The 17,570-nt window shown below is 35.0% G+C and overlaps 1 non-coding gene across 1 annotated transcript; it reads left to right on the top strand.

The window, feature by feature from the left end:
* The first annotated feature begins 8,220 nt into the window (after positions 1-8,220).
* Positions 8,221-8,324, top strand: LOC111719471. Its single transcript, XR_002769603.1, has one exon. It is a non-coding gene; the product is annotated as a U6 spliceosomal RNA (small nuclear RNA).
* Positions 8,325-17,570: the final 9,246 nt, after the last annotated feature.

Below are 17,570 nucleotides of genomic sequence, written 5' to 3' on the forward strand. Positions count from 1 at the left end.
AGGTTCTGTTCTTTTTTTTTATCTCTTTGGAATATAGACTTAATAGTGGTATTGTTTGGTAAAAAGATATGTACAACTTTATAGCCCCTTGATCATATATTTAAGTTATTCTCTAGAAGGGTGCAATAAGTTCATAATTTTACCAATGGTGCATTAGTGTCTCAATTTTCCCACATCCCTTTAAACTCTTATCATTTTCCTTTTTTGTCATATTTGCCATTCTGATAAGTGTGAGATGTTCTATTTTACTTTTACAAATATGTTTTAATATGCACTTCTCCAATTAGTTTTGATTTAGAGAATTTTTCATATCTCTATAAATAGCTTTATTTCATCTGAAAACTACCTCTTCATATCATTTGACCATTTATCAGATGGGGATTGACTTGAATACTTCGAAATTTGACTTTGTTTTTTATATATTTGAAAAATGGAGCCTTTAATTAGAGAAATTTGCTGTAAACTTTGTCACATTTAATGATTAATAATTGTGCTTTTCCCTCCATCTTTTTTTTTTTCTTTTCTTCTTCTTCTTCTTGTTCTTCCTCCTTTCCTCCTCTCTCTCAATTTCTCTGTGTGTGTGTCTGTCTGTGGATAATCGATAAACCCCAATACACCTCCCCCCTTCTTGCTTATCAGTCTATATACTGCCATCGTCAGCTCACCCCAACAGGGTCCCAAAGTGAACAAAATCATGAAACCATAAAAACGTTAGGTCAAGGTGTAGCATATGAAGGGGGAAGCAATGGGCTACATTTTCTATGTTAGAACACAACAGATTTTCTATTGAAACAAAGACATGAAGGAGGATTGTCTCTGTCTTTCTCTCTCTTATTATTTGGCCTATTTTGCTTTTTGAAGTGTTTCAAAAAACTTCAGTTTGTTTTGGGGTTTTTTTTTTTTTTGGCCTTCTTTACCAAGCTGCTGATTCTTTTTTTTTTTTTTTCCTTGCATCATCTTCATTTTTTCTCCAACATTTTCTCTACCTCTTTGATTTACTTTTTAGAATCTTTTTTGAGCTCTTCTAGGAATTCTTTTTGGAACTGAAACCACCTCATATTTTTCTTTGAAATTTTCCATGACTTTGTAGTCTTCTTCTCAGTTTGTGTTTTGATCTTTCCTATAACCATAATAATTTTCTGTGGCCAACTTCATTTGCTGCTGTAATTTGCTCATTTCTTGATTTTTAACTTCATGTTAACGTTAGAATTTGCTCTTAAGATTGAAGAAGCACTATCCTAACTTTCAAATATTTTGTGCAGCTGCTTTTAGATAATTCTTTAATTTTTCAGTTCTTCCAAGATGGTATAATCTAAAGAGAGATGTGTTTACTACTCTCCTGGCTTGCACTCTGGATTGTGAATTTCCACAAGTATTCTTTTCCACACAGGACCCGTGACCAGATTTCCCTACTCTTTGCAGCTGCAAGCTCTAGTTCTCCTACCAATTTATTTACCGCCAAGACTTGTTGCTGATTTTCTGAGGATGGCCTGTGCTTGACTGGGCTTTTTTCATTCTAGAGCAACAGCCTTTTTCTGCTGACCTTCTAGATTATCTTGAACTGGAAAATTGTTTCACCCTGTCTTTTTGTGGGTTCTGCCACTCCAAAACTCATTTTGAGGCATTATTTTAAAGTTATTTGGAGGAAAATTTGAGAATTAGATGGGTCTTTACTTTTTTCTGCCATATTGGCACTGCCCAATGAAAGAGCTCTTACTAAACATCTTATTAATTTTATTACCATAATAAAATTTGCATGACTACAATGCTGATTGCTTTGATATGATTTGGCATGAAGTGTTAGGTTGAAAGAAAGGAAGTAGGTGAGTTGAACCAAGGTTTCTATTATTTTAGTATTTTAGAGTTAACCTTTCTATTTTTTTTCCATTTCTCTAGATCTCTATTGAATAGGGAAGAGTGTCCAGACAGCACAACTTAAGAAAATGTAAGGTAGTAGTAGTAGTAGACAGTACCCTACGTATTGGCAGACTGACCAGGCATTGTTGAGCAGTGGGTATACAACAGATTCAAGAAATGATAGATCATAGTTACTAATGGGCTCTGACATAACCACTGGACTGGTTGATTGGAAATGACACCACCTGATGGCCCAAATATATACTACCATCTCCTTGATTGATTGATGGCCTTTTCTTTGTGTTTAGGAATGCCAAAGTCTGCACATAATGGCAATTGTAATTGCTTTTGTGATTCTGCTACAACTATTATATACATAGTCTAGATCACCTGCCATATATTGGCTTCTTATCTGAGATATGTTGGAATATATAAATACATGCAGTTATTTATTACATATGTAAGATAGATGTATATGTAAAACTTTCCCTCCAATTTTTTCCTCTGACTTTGTTTTTCTTTTTGAGAAGATCTTCCTTAGTGAGGAGGCATAATGAAGGACATTTCTGACCAATTTTTTTTTTAATTTCTTTGAGTTTTAAGTAGAATATGATTTAAGAGAAATTTAGAGTTCTATTTACAAGGGATTTTTCCCTCTGTTTTCTCCCTTTGTGTCCCCCTTTTATACATGCTCAATTGGAATTATTTAATTCTAGTCCAGGTTGTTAATAATTTTTAAGTTTTTATTTTTTTCTTTTCTGGTTTGACCATGGGGATTCCCTTGATCATAATTAACCCACCATATTAGTAGGTTTATTGTACTTCTAACTTCTGCATTAAATTTGTGTCCTTTTTGAGAAGTTGTTCCTTATTTTATTATGGAACTGACAATATTATAAGGAGCTTTATGGTCAGGAAACATCCTCTATCAATGCAGGTCAGCATCACATATTCTGAAATCTATAACTTCACTAAATTACATTAGAGCAAATGTATCAAGCTGAAATGGAAACTGGGGTCACTAATCCATAGATGAAAATCTCTAATGATCCCTGTGACTGCATAGTGATATGATTTTAAAGTGCAATGTTTATATACCTCAACAGCGATAGTGTATGAGGATGTATTCTGATGGAAGTGGATTTCTTCAACAAAGACAAGATCTAACTTAGTTTCAATTGATCAAGGATGGACAGAAGCAGCTACACCAAAAGAAAGAACACTAGGAAATGAATGTAAACTGCTTGCATTTTTGTTCTTCTTCCCAGGTTATTTATACCTTCTAAATCCAATTCTCCCTGAGCAACAAGAAAACTGTTCGGTTCTGCACACATAAAAAAAATAAAATAAAATAAAGTGCAATGTTATCCATGTTTTATGGTAGTCTTGTTTATTTTGTTAAATATTTACCAATTCTATTTTAATCTGGGTTAGGGCACAATCAAGAGTGTTGCTGGCCATATACAGGCTGCATATATTACACCTCTGACTTAGAACAGCAAAACTACTGTCCAGTGTCAGATATTCATTATATGTCAAAGACAAGACTTGAACTACATCCTAGTCTTTCTGGATCTTGGACATCTGTCCAAGGCATATGGCATGCTTGTCTTAGTGAATATTGCTTGTCTTATATGTTAGTGTATATTGTATAATTAGCATCATTTGTATCTGTATGCTTCTGGATTTACGATGGTGCTACTTTGCAAATTATTTTATAGTTTCATTTACTACAATTTACTGCATTTGCTTATTGCTTTGTATATTTCATGGTACTGCATGTTTAATGGAATATTATTTGATTGCTGAATATACTTTTAACTAATATTTGATAAAACAAAGCTTGAAATGGGGAAGTTTTGTTATGTAAAGATAAAATTTATATACATACACATATACATTATATATATATAATGATGTGTGTATGTATATGTGGGGATATATATGAGTGTGTGTATGTGTAGGGGGAGGGACTTATTATACATATAATAAATGTAAAAATAAAAGCATTGCATGAACATCGAAAAGAAATGAAAATGATTTAGAGAACTTTCCTATGATCCTCAGAAAAGTTAGAATTTGGGATACCATTTTGTCCAGGATTATTTTGAATTTTGTGCCCGTCTATATATGTGTGTGCATACATACATATATATATATATATATATATATATATATATATATGTATGATCAGAAACAGTTGATCATTCAAAAATCTAATAGGATAATTGTAGGTGACATTACCTGGAAACTGATCACTAAACACTAGAGAACATTATTAGAGGTATCTAAGTGGTGCTAGAATAGAGAAAGGGCCTAGAATCAATAAGACCTCTGTTCAAAGCCTGAGGTGCTCACTAGCTGTGAAATCCTGGACAAGTTTCTGGCACAAGGTCAATGCTATATAAATGCTCATTCTCCATTGTTTCCCTTTTTTTTTTTCCTACTTTCCACTTCTGAAGAGGCAGCATTTTTTATAAATACTGAAAGCTCTTATGAGCAGAGATTTTGAGATGTGTTTAAGGACTGAAATTTAAGAATACCTCAAAGGACCAAGTTGTATTATTTGTCACAGAGTATTTGCACATATGAAGAATAGTAGATTGAAAGACTTCATTTCAAAGTATAATTATAATAGCCACTTATAATTATTTGTGTTAAAGTTTGTTTGCATAGCCAGAAGAAATTATAGTAAAATATGATTGTAAAAAATAAAAAAAAACTATTTTGAAAATATTGTATCAATTAACATGTACAATCCTTTTGGTGTTAAAATAAGATAAGATGCTTCAGCCACAGCTAGTGCTGAGTATAAACCTACTTCATAAATCCCACCACTTCACAAATTTCTTATCTCATATTATCTTTCCCCATATTGCATGAATTATTTCATTTCACCTCATTGCATTGCTTGAAATTCTATTAACTATAGATTGTTCAATTAGTTTCTACCTTGTATTATAAAATGCAGATATCTGAGGAAGTTTTTTTAATCAGTCTTTCTTGTAATATTTCTTGTTTCCAAGTGATTAGCTACATTGAAGGAATTCTAATCTTAACTCTTTTATTTTGACCTTAAGTGTCCTTGCAGTAGGAATTATAAAGCAGAATCCACCCCATCCCCCTCCTCCATCAGTGGAATATTACAGTAAGGATTAAGGCAACATGTATTTATGATGGTAATGGGGGAGAAGGCACTAAATAGTATAATTAGGGAATTGGGAGGATGCCAAAGACAAACTTTTGTTCTTCAGTAGTGCCTGGGTGCTATGCTACACCTGAAAATGTGTTCTTTCTTTTGCTCCTCTTCCTAAATTATATAAACTTTTGCTCCTAGAACCTTAAATTCAGTTTAATACTGAATTTGTTGCTCATTGTGCTGCTGGTTAAGTAAACATGCATACTGGTCAGGGACCACAACTACCATCTATTATACTGTTTCTATATGGAAACATTGTTCGGTGCTAGTTAACTCTAGAAATATATCTCAGTGGTATGTCAGGGATGGCCTACATTTCTAAAATTTCTTTAAGTTTTATTTAGTTCAGTAATTTCCATTGCTTGGATCATAGTAAGCAGATGATATTGAAGAGGAATCAAAATGAAAAGATAGAGTGACAGAAGGGCCAATTTAGACATCCAGCATTGCCAGCATAACTGCTGGGCAGTAGTGAGGCACTCCTCTGAAAGCAGTTGCCTTTAAACAGGGGCTAGTGACATGATTTGGTTTGACATCTATTCCCCTGATAAAAATCCAGTTCTTCCCTTCTCTGAGATGGTTGGCAAACGAGGTCTATATAGACACCTGCTTTGCTTGTGTGGTCAAAGAACTGTCACACCAGAGGACCCCTCTCACTCTGCCTCTTCCCCTCCTCCCCTTCCCAATGATTTCAAGGACTTGGTGACCCTGGGACATCTTTGGCATTACTCCAGATATAGTTCACACAAACTCACAAGACAACTTAGACTTGCAATGAGCAGAAAGAAGGGCACAATTTAATAGGAATTCTCCTTAGGGAAGTGGCTTTCCACTTCTCTCTTGGAGTGACTCAGCTGTGCAATACTGACTGCCCTGTTGGGCACAGGTGGATACGTCTGGAAAAAATTCCTCTGAAATTGAAGTGGAGAAAAATTGCCATCATATTTTTCAATCAGGTAACTGATTCTCTAAGAGACTGGATCTTGGTAAAACTTTGTATTTGTCCCATCTTTCTAAGCACCTGACACAATAGTCTACATACAGTAAGAACCTAATAAATGTTTTAATTGTATTTGACTTGACTTCTTCCCTGAATTTGATTACTTCTTAATGGAAATACCATTTGCATTCAAATTAGCTTTTAGATTTAAATTGAATTTTAACAGGGTACCGACAGCCAGAGATTTGCATTAGTCCATGAAACCCTGGAGAGTTATATTCAGAGTTGTTCACTAACAACGTTAGCAGCTGGCACAAGGAGTGCAAAATGAGACCTTAAATGCATCTGGGAAGGCCACTTCATGGGAGAAAAGCAGGGGTTCATCAAGCCAGGTGAGCCTTCATTTGAGAGGAAATCTGTCTCACTCCATCTGGTAGCTTCTGATTTTAGCTAATGAGTCTTGAGAGCTAGATCCAAAGTTCAATTATTTATTACTGAAGGGATGCAAGTGTCATTGGTGTCTTCTGAAAGTTCTACCCCAGGGCAGGTTCCTAGTCCTCTCCCTATTGTTAGGATTCTGATTATGAAAGGCTCCCCTAATCTCCATTCAACTTATTACAATTCCTAAATATGGAGCTAAAACTATTCCTTCATGATGTTAGAAGATAATAAAATTCCTATCTGATTTATGTGGGCAAAACATATCCCCTGCTGGATTTCCTTATTTGGTCTATTGAATGAGATGAATGAAAAGCCAGAGAGACAGAACTTCTGGATAATTAGCTCAGCTGAGGATCAATAAATTGATGATCAATGATTTCTCTTGGTAACCAAAAATGCCTTCAATATTTTTAGGGAAAAAAATTGCCTCTGACAAGAGAAATCAATGGAATTGGTAAACAAATTAATGAGGGAGTGAGCATATTAATGAGGAGGAGCTCCTCTTGCTGAGGATTTGGCTTGATCTTGAGATTCAGCCACTTCCAAAAATCTGGAGAGAAGAATCTCTCTTGATCCAGACTACGCTGGTTGGTTTTCTTCTTCAAGAGCTTTGTTACCCTAAACTTCAATGGAGGGGTACAAGGACACGGGCTGGAAAGCTCAGAGATTAGATCCTATTTGTTGTCCATTCTTCATTCTCAAAGAGGACCCTCACAAAAAGGACATGACTTCAGGACATGTGAATGAATTAGATTTAAGTGGGAGGAAGAAGAGGATTATGTAAAGTTACAGTCCTCACTTTCTCCTCCTGAACCATCTGCATCTAGTGGAAAGATATAGAACAAAATGTCTGGAAATGGGCCTGAATGTAATGGAATACATTGGCTTTTTAAGATAAGATTTTTAAGAGATCTCAGTTTGAAACACATTTTCAGGGGGGTCAGAAGACAACACACAATCAGTGATTAAGGATAAGTATTGTTGAAGTTCAAACTTGGGATTTGGAGACTCCCAAAAGATTGGGGTCTCAGACCCATGCCACAAGGTATCTCAAAAGAATTTGCAGAAAATATTTGTGGCAGCCCTATTTGTAATGACAAGGAACTGGAAGTTGAGTAGATGCCCATCAGTTAGGGAATGGCTGAATAAGTTATGGCATATGAATGTTATGGAATACTATTGCTCTACAAGAAATGATCAGCAGGATGATTTCAGAGAAGCCTGGAGAAAACTATATAAACTGATGCTAAGTGGAGTGAGCCAGTACCAGAACCAGTAGAACATTGTATACAGCAACAGCAAGATTATACAATGATCAATTCTGAAGGTCTTGGCTCCTTTCAAAATGATTCAGTGAGTTGATTCAGACCAGTTCTAAGGGGCTTGTGATAAAGAGAGTCATCTACACCCAGAAAGAAGACTGTGGAGATTAAGTATGGATTATAACACAGTATTTTCGCCCCTTTTGCTGTTGTTTGCTTGCATTTTGTTTTCTTATTTGATCTGATTTTTGTGTGTGTGTCTGTGTGTGTGCAGTATGATAATTGTGGAAATATGTATAGAAAAACTGCACATGTTTAACATATAATGGATTACTTGCCATCTAGGGGATGGGTGGGAGGAAGGGAGGGAAAAAATTCGTATCACTAGGCAGGGCAAATGTTGAAAATTATCTATGCATATGTTTTAAAAAATAAATGTTTTAATAGTCATAAAAATAAAGAATTTGAAGGCTTAAACTCATTTCGAAGCCAAGGGGCAAAGTTTGTTGTAATTGTAATGCATGCTTGCTTCAGCAGCATATGTTCTAAAATTGGAACAATATAGAGATTAACATGGCCCCTACATGAAGATAACATGCAAATCTGTGAAGCGGTAGTCCATTTTATTGTAATTGTAATGCCAAATGAAGTGGGCTATATTCAAAAAAAGATTTAGCAAAGAACCAGGAAAAAAGAAGATAAACTTATAGGACAAAGTTAAAAAACCAGAGCTTCATGCTACTTATTTGCTAGTTAGGGATTATAGGTAGGTTTGAGGGGTGGTCTATTCACTATTGTCTCAGGAACTTGGTTATCACTGGCCAGCAGATTATCTATCTGACAATCAATAACTTTTATAGAACTATTTTAATGCCAAAAGACTTTAGACTCATTGACAGACAGATTGTTAGAAAAATAACACATTAAGGTCAGAGGACATCAGGATCACTGCTCTATCTTCCCTAAAATCTAGAGAAAGAAATATATAACTATATTATTATATTCTAAGGCTATAAAACTTGAGAATCATTGACAGACAAAATTGTTAGAACACTAGCACTCTAAGGTCAGGAGACCTCAGGATTACTGCTAGAAATGGTACCCTATCAGACATCACTTCCCTGATGCCATGGTCCTTTTTAAGAATAACAAGAAATGAGGCAGAGAATAGCCTTTTTTATCCAGTCTCCCCCCCAAAAAAATAAATCTGGAGGGGGAAGACCCTCTGGCTTTCTGGTCAAAACAGAAATATTTGCTTTACATTCAGTCTGAGTCAATCAGGGCCCAAACAATGACCAGGTAGGGCTTGTCCTGTAACCTATTGTTGGTCAATAGAAGAGAGCCTGAGTGATTTGGTTTTAAGGTTTCATCCTAGCCTGTGAATCTCCCAAGATATCTTAGGAGGTTTTCTGGGATCAAAATTTATATTCCTTTGGCAGAGCACTGGAAGGTTAAGGGTAGATTCTGTAAGGTCTACTAGTTGGGTGGAGTCCTGCACAAGAAGAAGGAGCATGTTTCTGGAAGATTAGGGCAATCTCATCTATCAGCAAAGTCTGAGGTAGCATCTGGTTCTTGAGTGAGGAAATAGAAAGGAAAAAAAAAACAACCTTTAATCCTAATTTAATAATTGGTTGTTAATATAAGAGAAAATAAAATAATTTTTCTCGTGAATAGAGACTAAAATGATTTTGAGTGGAATATTTTGTATATGAAACTGTGACCTTATTTTGTCTTTTTTTTTTTAAAGAATATATTGAGTTTAACAAGGTAGTAACAAAATTACTGTTTTCTTGTCTAAAAATTTTTTTTTCCTGGCAGTATTTTCTTAGGTGAAAAAGAAATGAAATCTTCCCTAATCTCCTTGCTGTGAAATGAGCCTTAGAACTCATGAAGCACCTCATTTTGTTCCCTCTTCCTCCTTCCCTCTTCCCACTTCCCAATGGAGTTTTCAGGAATTATTATATGTAACTGGCAGCAAAAGGCAGGGGCCTTCCCTCTTTCCACTTAAGTATTACCTACAGGTCTCATTGTAGAGGTGACTTCTAGATGCTTAGAGCCCCTGCCTGATATAATCTTTGACTATTCCAATCAAGTTGTAAAGTAAGTATTATGTTTGATGACCAACTGTACATCCATCAGACATGATAAATTCAGAGAAGATTAACCACATATGACAAGCTGGCCACTTTGTGATGGATTGTTTTATTGTTTTCCTACAGCAATGCAGTCAAGGATCTATTCAAAACTGCATGTCAAGCTAAAGAATGGGAGCAATAAAACTTCTTACATATTGTTCCTTATTCTCCTGTCTGATTAACAATACCTTGCTAAAAGACATCTTATCTCCTTACCTGGATAAAAAGACCTCCTGGCCCCTTCCCTTACCTATACCTTGCTCTCTCTATCTAGCTGTTAGCTAAGTCCCAAATTTCAGTATATAAAAACTCTCCCAGACTGTTTCTAATTGTTAGACTCCTTTAGAAACTAGTCCTCCAATTTTGGTGTAATAAAGTCTTTTGTGATTACAAGAAAATCTCCTTGAATTCTTTCAATCCAACTATAAATCATGACTCTAAAGTACTTCATTAATACATAAAGAAAACCTGTTAAAATCACAAGTATGGAAGGAGCACCCATTAATACATTCCTAAAGTATCTCTATATAGTTTTCTAGATAATTTTCTTCATATCTCCTATTTGATTATAATTCCATGAGGGCAATAACATATTTTATGCAAATTTTCATCTTTACCTTCACTTACCACAGTAAGTATATTACATAATTAATAAACATTTTTATTGAATTAAATTGATAGTCATCTCCGACTATATCTCCAATGTATAAGCAACAATGTTCTGCCAGAGATTCTGTAGAGTCTCTTCATTACACCTCAGGAGATTGTCTTTGTTAAGGAAAAAACATGGCCTCTTAGTAAAAGAAACACATTTTCCGAGGAAAGATGAAAGAAAAAGAAAGAAAGAAAGAAAGAAAAAATAGAGAGAAAGAGAGAAAGAAAGAAAAAGATAGAGAGAGAGAGAAAGAAAGAAAAAGAGAGAGAAAGAGAGAAAGAAAGAAAAAGAGAGAGAAAGACAGAGAGAAAAAGAGAGAGAAAGAAAGAAAGAGATAGAGAAAGAAAGAGAAAGAGGGAGGGAAGGAAGAAGGGAGGAAGGAAGAAAGGAAGGAAGGAAAGAAGGAAGGAAGGAAGGAAGGAAAGAAGGAAGGAAGGAAGGAAGGAAGGAAGGAAGGAAGGAAGGAAGGAAGAAAGAAATTTAAATAGCAAGATTAGAGAAACCAGAAGTGCTTGGAAACTTTTCAAATTACTGAATCAAGAAAAAACAAACAAACTGGGTACAATGTTTTTTTGGGAGGAGTTGAAAAGTGGAGAAGAGAAAGAAGGGCAGCATGGATACTCATAAAATACATAGTAATGAGAATGTGCACAGATTTATGGGAAGGAATCTTAGAAATCATCTGGTTGAACACCCTTATTCCGTAGGTGAGGAAACTGAAGCTTCTAAATCCTCTGAGTATTATGTGAATGAGTGTGTATATGTGTATGTGTATTTGGGGATGAAAATAATTATTAATTAAAATAGCTTTCATCCAAAGCAGTAGGTTACCTCTAACAGCCTCTGGAGTTCCTACTAATGGTAACTCACACCAGTCAGGGTATTCAAGCTACCTTAAGACAAATGGAAACCCATAATCATTTTCTTAGGAAGCCATTTCCCTTTTTGCTTGGCTACATAAGAATAGAAGAATGAAGTCCATTAAAATTAGGTGTGTTAAACTGAGTCTGAGAGAGAAAGCAATTTTGAAATTAAGCTATGTGTCAGGTGCTGTTGGAAGTGCTAAAAATACAAAGACAGTCTCTTCCCTCAAGAAGCACACATTCTAATGGAAGAGAAAATATACAAAGTGTGTATAAATAGAATATATTTACAGGACTCACTGAAGGTATGGTTGTTTGTAGAAATGGCATTCTAGATAGAGGAGCCAGCAAATAAAAAGACCATTTTTTCAGCTAATAACTACTTGATATCCCCAAAGGGCCAATAAATTATTGGGTTTTATTGGAGAGTATTTAGGTCATCTCAAAAACTAAGGCCATTCCTGTAAGATGTCTTCGAAAGGAAAACAAAACATATATGATACTGCATGGTAAGAATATGGTTCTGTCTTTCCCCCAACTTTGGCCAATACAAAACTATTGTGTAACAGAAAATCCTCTACTTAGTAAGAAAAAACCCCAAAACATAAGTTCCTTGGGAATAAGGACTCTCTGTGTCTGTGTCTGTCTCTGTTTGTCTCTCCATCTCTGTCTCTTTCTGTTTCTGTCTTATCGATCTGTCTCTATCCTTATCTCTCTGTTTTTTATTCTGTTTCTCTGCTTGTCTCCCCCCTCTGCCATTTTTCTGTATATGTTTGTGTGTATGCATCTATATATTTAGTGATTATGACATGTAATGTAGTGTCTGATATACAGTGGATGCTTAATAAATGCTTTTTGGGTTGAATTAAATATAGTGATGAAAATGATGGAGATAAGATTAGCAATGGTGAATTGGAAGAAATTTTTCATTTGCTTGGAAGTACTTTTTAATGCCAAAATCTGTGGCATTCATTTTCTAGGATACATCTGTAGAGAGAGGCAGCCTGGCACAGTGCTTAGAGAATCAGCCTCAGAGTCAAAAATTATGTCATTCAAATTCTGCCTCTGATATATGTACTGTCAATGTGACTGGTCAAGTTACTTCTCAAGTGTTCAAGTAATTCTCTAAGATTATAAATCACTTGACATGGAGTCAGAAAGACCTGAGTTCAAATACGGTCTCAGACATTTACCAATTCTGTGATCCTTAGTAAGTCCCTTAACTTCTGCTGCCTCAGTTTCCTCATCTGTAAAATAGGGTAATAAAAATGTTGTATCCTGCTTTCTAGAGCCCCATGCCAGGGTGGTTAAAACATATTGTCTTAGTGGAGGAGTGATGAGGTGAGACTCCTAAAGATGGTTAAAATATGGAGTCTGTTTATTCCAAGCTCTTTCACCCTTATAGTCTAATATCCTTATATAACCAAAACAATACTGATATGCACTAAGTATATAGTGTGCACATGGGATCACATGAGCAACTTGCTATTATTTGTAGCTTGCCACCTGGTATCACTCTGCTTCAATCACAAAACAGGTTATCACTGCCCACTGACTTCTCAGGAAGGCCAAGAGCCCTTAGGGGAGATGGGGAGCCAAACCAAACATTGTTAGCAGGTTCTCTCTGGGCTGAAGGGTCTTATACCTCACCCAGAATTCCCCCACTATCTGTGGCCCTCTACATAATAATACCTACTTCTCTGAGTTATTGTGAAGATCAAATGATATGATATTTATAAAGCACTATATAAGTGCTGGTTAATATTCTAAGTTTTAGGGAAAATACCAATCTGTGTGGATATAAGAAATTCTATGCTACTGGTTCCTTATACTAATTAAATAATTAGTTTGCGGTTCTACCCTTCCAAAAATGATCTATATATTCAGGGCAATCTATATTTGGCCTGCATAGTAGCCTTTGCTTCATGGACTTTTCCCCCTTTGCTTTTAAAGTTACACTGCAGTAGTGAATCAGAATCTACATGTAAGTGACTTTAATGTAAAAGATGAATATTCACTGAAGGATGAAAGCACTTTGCATAATTCAGAGGCTGCATTGTGTTAGGGAAATCTCATTGCACATGAATCTGATCATAGGATTACCGCTAGAATTTCCTGGCTATCTCCAAACCACCAGAGAATTATCCCAATCTCTTCTCCAATGGAAACTTGAGCTATATTCCTGGGATCACACTGGTCTCTGATAAATAAACATATCTAGACTACATCCAAGTCCACCCATCTCCAAATCATGCTTTTAGCTTAGTGCCCCCTCACTCTCTTCTCAATTTTCCTGAATGTTGCCTTTTCTTATTAGAGCATAAACTCCTTGAGGGCAGAGTTTTCTTGCTTACTTGTATTTGTATTCAGCATGTAACTCAATGCATGGTACACAGAGTTGTGAAGTAAGAATTTATCTATCTAGAAGCAACCTCCTGAGATAGGAGGCCCTGAGGAAGTTATGTGCTTTGCCCACAGTTACATAGCTAATAGATAGTAATGCTGTTACTTAAAATCAATTTTTCTGCTTCCAATCCTCACATTCCTTCTACTGTCCTATAGACTTCTGCATTGCAATTTCTATTTACTCTGAAACTTTAGGAGGATCATTTCATTCTTTAGGCCTCAGCTTTTCTATATTTTGATTGTAATATTTTTATTTTGGTGGTGGAAAAATGCATCTACCTCACAGAATTATAATATAGATTAAATGCATTTAAAGAATTTTTTAAAATTCTTAATATCACAAGTGACAATGCTAACAGTGACTGACATTTACATGACATTTTAAAATTAGCAAAGCACTTGACCTATTATAATATTTGAGGCTCACCTCCATTCTGTGAGATAAATACAGTAGGCACCATTTCCATTTTATGGATGAGGAAATTAAAACTCAGAAAGATTAAGGAACTCTAAATGATTACCCAGATAGTTGAGATAGGATATGAAACAAAGGATTCCATCCTCCAAATCCTTCATGTCACCCACTATAAAAAAAAACTATGCAAATATAAAATTTAATTAATTAGTACTCTAAGACATATTTTGGTCTATTTTAATACAAGGAAATCCAAAATGTTAGGGCTAAAATATATATTGACTCATAAAACGATTACATATGTTATATATTTTATGTAATAAAGATAATAGGTATAACTATAGGTATGAATATAGATATGTAGATAGAATCTAACTCTCTTTTTCTAGATAAGAAAACTGAGATTCAGAAAAAAAAATTGACTTACCCAAGATGTATCCATGTAGCAAAGTAAATCTGTGATGAGAACTTTCAGAATAGCCAGTACAGAACTCTTCTACACTGTGATCTTCATAAAGTAAAAGTTTTTAATATAGATTGTCTACATTTCCATGTGATGAAAGTGCATTGGGTCCAAATCAATCCAAATGTTTGAGAGACTACAATACCTCATTCTTGCTTGTTTATAGGTTTGCCTGCACAATTGTTCTACATTGAAGGAGCAGTTTTGTATCAGCATGATTTGGAATCATGATAAAAGGCTAGAAAAGAAAGAAAACAAATAGTGTGATTAAATAGGCACTGGATTCAAATTCAGACAACCAGAGTTCAGTTATTAAAACTGCTTTTTACTTCCTTTTTGACTTTCTGCAAGTCATCTAACTTCTCCTGGCCCTAATTTCTTCAAAGGCAAAGTGAGAGGAGTAGAAATAATTGTATGATCGATAAGACTACTTTCAGCTCAAAATTCTATAGAACAAAAATATCAGGGTTCTAGTTCTGTGACTGAAACAGGTCAGGAGCTGAGTTTGTCAGAGACACATGACTTAGAATCTCTCTCAGGTTTTAGAAGGACAGAGTGAAAAACTGAGGCTCTCAAAGGAGCATTTTTTTGAGGGCCAATTAGGTGTGGTTTTTTAAAAGTTTATCAAGCAGACATACTCCCTCTCAGGTAATGGGGGTTCTTAAATAGAAAAACACACAGATAAATAGCTGCAATGAGAGTGGCCAGAAGGTTATGTCTAGGCCTCCCCAGACACACCAGAGAAATACAAGCTCTTCAAGTTAACCTAAAACCTTCCTTATATAGGTTCAAGATGTGTTTTTGTTTTCTATTATCATTATAAAGGTGTCTCTGTTAACATCATTTCCTCCCCATCTGCTATGTGACTGTGTCATGTATTTTTGTTAATTTCAACTCAGGCCTTTTGGGCTAAGTATTTAAGCAGCAAATAAATATAAATTTCTTCCTTCCTCTTATCTTTATCTCTGAATAAGCAACTGTATTGCTTCTTGAAATCTCTTCCAGAAAAAGAAACCTGACCTAGAGACTCATTCACCATTCTTATATAAGGGTTAATGCCAATCTCCATTGTTTCCATCAGCATCTTATTAACAACATGCCATTCCCTATAAGTTCATTTCTTTCCAGAAATCATTGAACGTTCTTCATTGAGCATCTTGAGAGGTAGACTTTACAAACAATCACAGGACAAAGATTTAAGTTGGGAAGAGACCTAAGAGTCATCAAATCCACCCCCTTCATGTTACAAATGAAGAAACTAAAGAATTATGCCCAGTCTCACAATCTAGTGAGTCAGATTTTTGCAATTTAGTGTTGGAGCTTTTTCTCTTTGGATATCCACATCCAATCAGAATGTCTAAGCTGGACCACAACTAGTGCTGAAAATGAAATTCTGAATTAGCATTTTAAAATATACTATGGGTCATTATCAGTGGAACCTAGATGGAGGAATGACTTTTTTGTTAAAAATAAATATCTTAATTTCTGTAGTGTAATTCTGAATAATAAAAACCTCACAGTGGTAATGAGAAGAAAATTGTTTCACTCATCTAGCTGGCAGAAAATAAATGAGGATACACATCATAATGTACAACAGAATTATACAAATACTAAATATTACGCGCACAGCAGGACTACAACTCTAATTGTTTATTGCAAATAAATATCATGGTTTAATACCCCTGTTAGGGAATGATACAGGAAGGTAATAAAACAAAATTCAGATTTATGGAATTAATGAAACCATGTCAAAAATATAGAGGGTGATTTCTGTTTCTTTTCATTCCTACCACAAATAATAGTTTGAAATTCTTCTAAGCTATGGGGTCATTTGGATAGGGCCTTATAAGTTTAGAGGACTGAGAGCTAAAAAAAACTTTGTAGGTCTTTTAGTCCAGTGATTATTCAAGTATGTTCTGAAAATCCCTTTCAAGGAGGCCTCAAGTCAAAACTATTTTCTCAATAACATTGGGACTTTTAAATCTTGATTAGGGTAAATATGAACATAACTACATTAATAAAGGCTTCATTAGATCCTCAACATTTTAAAATATTTTAAAGGGATTTTGAAACCAAAAAGTTTGAGAATCTCTGGTCTAATCCAACTCACTCATTTTATGAGGAGAAAATTTAGCCCTGAAAAAGTTAGAAAGTTATGTAAGGTGATAAAAACAATGAGTAGGAGAGTCAGTATTTAAATATAAGTCCTCTGACTCTAAAGCCAGTACTCTTTCCAAATGCTGTCAATGGCACCTCATGGTGCCATTATACCACCATGCTAGTAACCCAAGACGGGTGTGTGCTGTCTCCATTTACAACTAGTTTTAAGAGTTATTGTTAAATTTTTAATGTGAACGTTTATTCGTTGAGAATTATCAAAGACTACAAATCAGGACTTGTGTTATTATTTGGTTGATTGTCTAGATTTAATAAAATGATGGAGAAGATATTAATAATGTAAAAGTGTATCATGCAATTGTATATAATACCAGGGGAGAAGAGACCCACCATCTCCAACAATACAATTACCAACTGCTACCAAAGAAGAGAAAAGGACTCTGGATAGCAGTGCCCCATATATCAGTAACCCCACTGCCAGTCATCCTCTAAGGAAGCAACTTTTATAGAGATGTGACCTGTCAGCTGATAAATAATGTTTCATACCCACCTCTTTAGCTATTGAAGATCTATAAAAGAAAATTCCTTCCATTAATAATTCAACATCAGAAATACACATGGTTTTATCAGTGGAAATTAATTTAATGAGGATATATCACCATCTGCTTTTCCATTATACCTTAAGGCCTCCTAGACTTTTCCATACATTCTGCAATTGTACATAACTTTTTTGTATATATTGGTTTTCATGTTCTCGCCCTCATTAAATTATGATCCCCTTGAAGGTCAATTATTTTTTGTCTCCTTTTATATCTC

The sequence above is a fragment of the Sarcophilus harrisii genome, chromosome 1 (assembly GCF_902635505.1).
Source record: "Sarcophilus harrisii chromosome 1, mSarHar1.11, whole genome shotgun sequence".
Taxonomy (NCBI): Eukaryota; Metazoa; Chordata; class Mammalia; order Dasyuromorphia; family Dasyuridae; genus Sarcophilus; species Sarcophilus harrisii.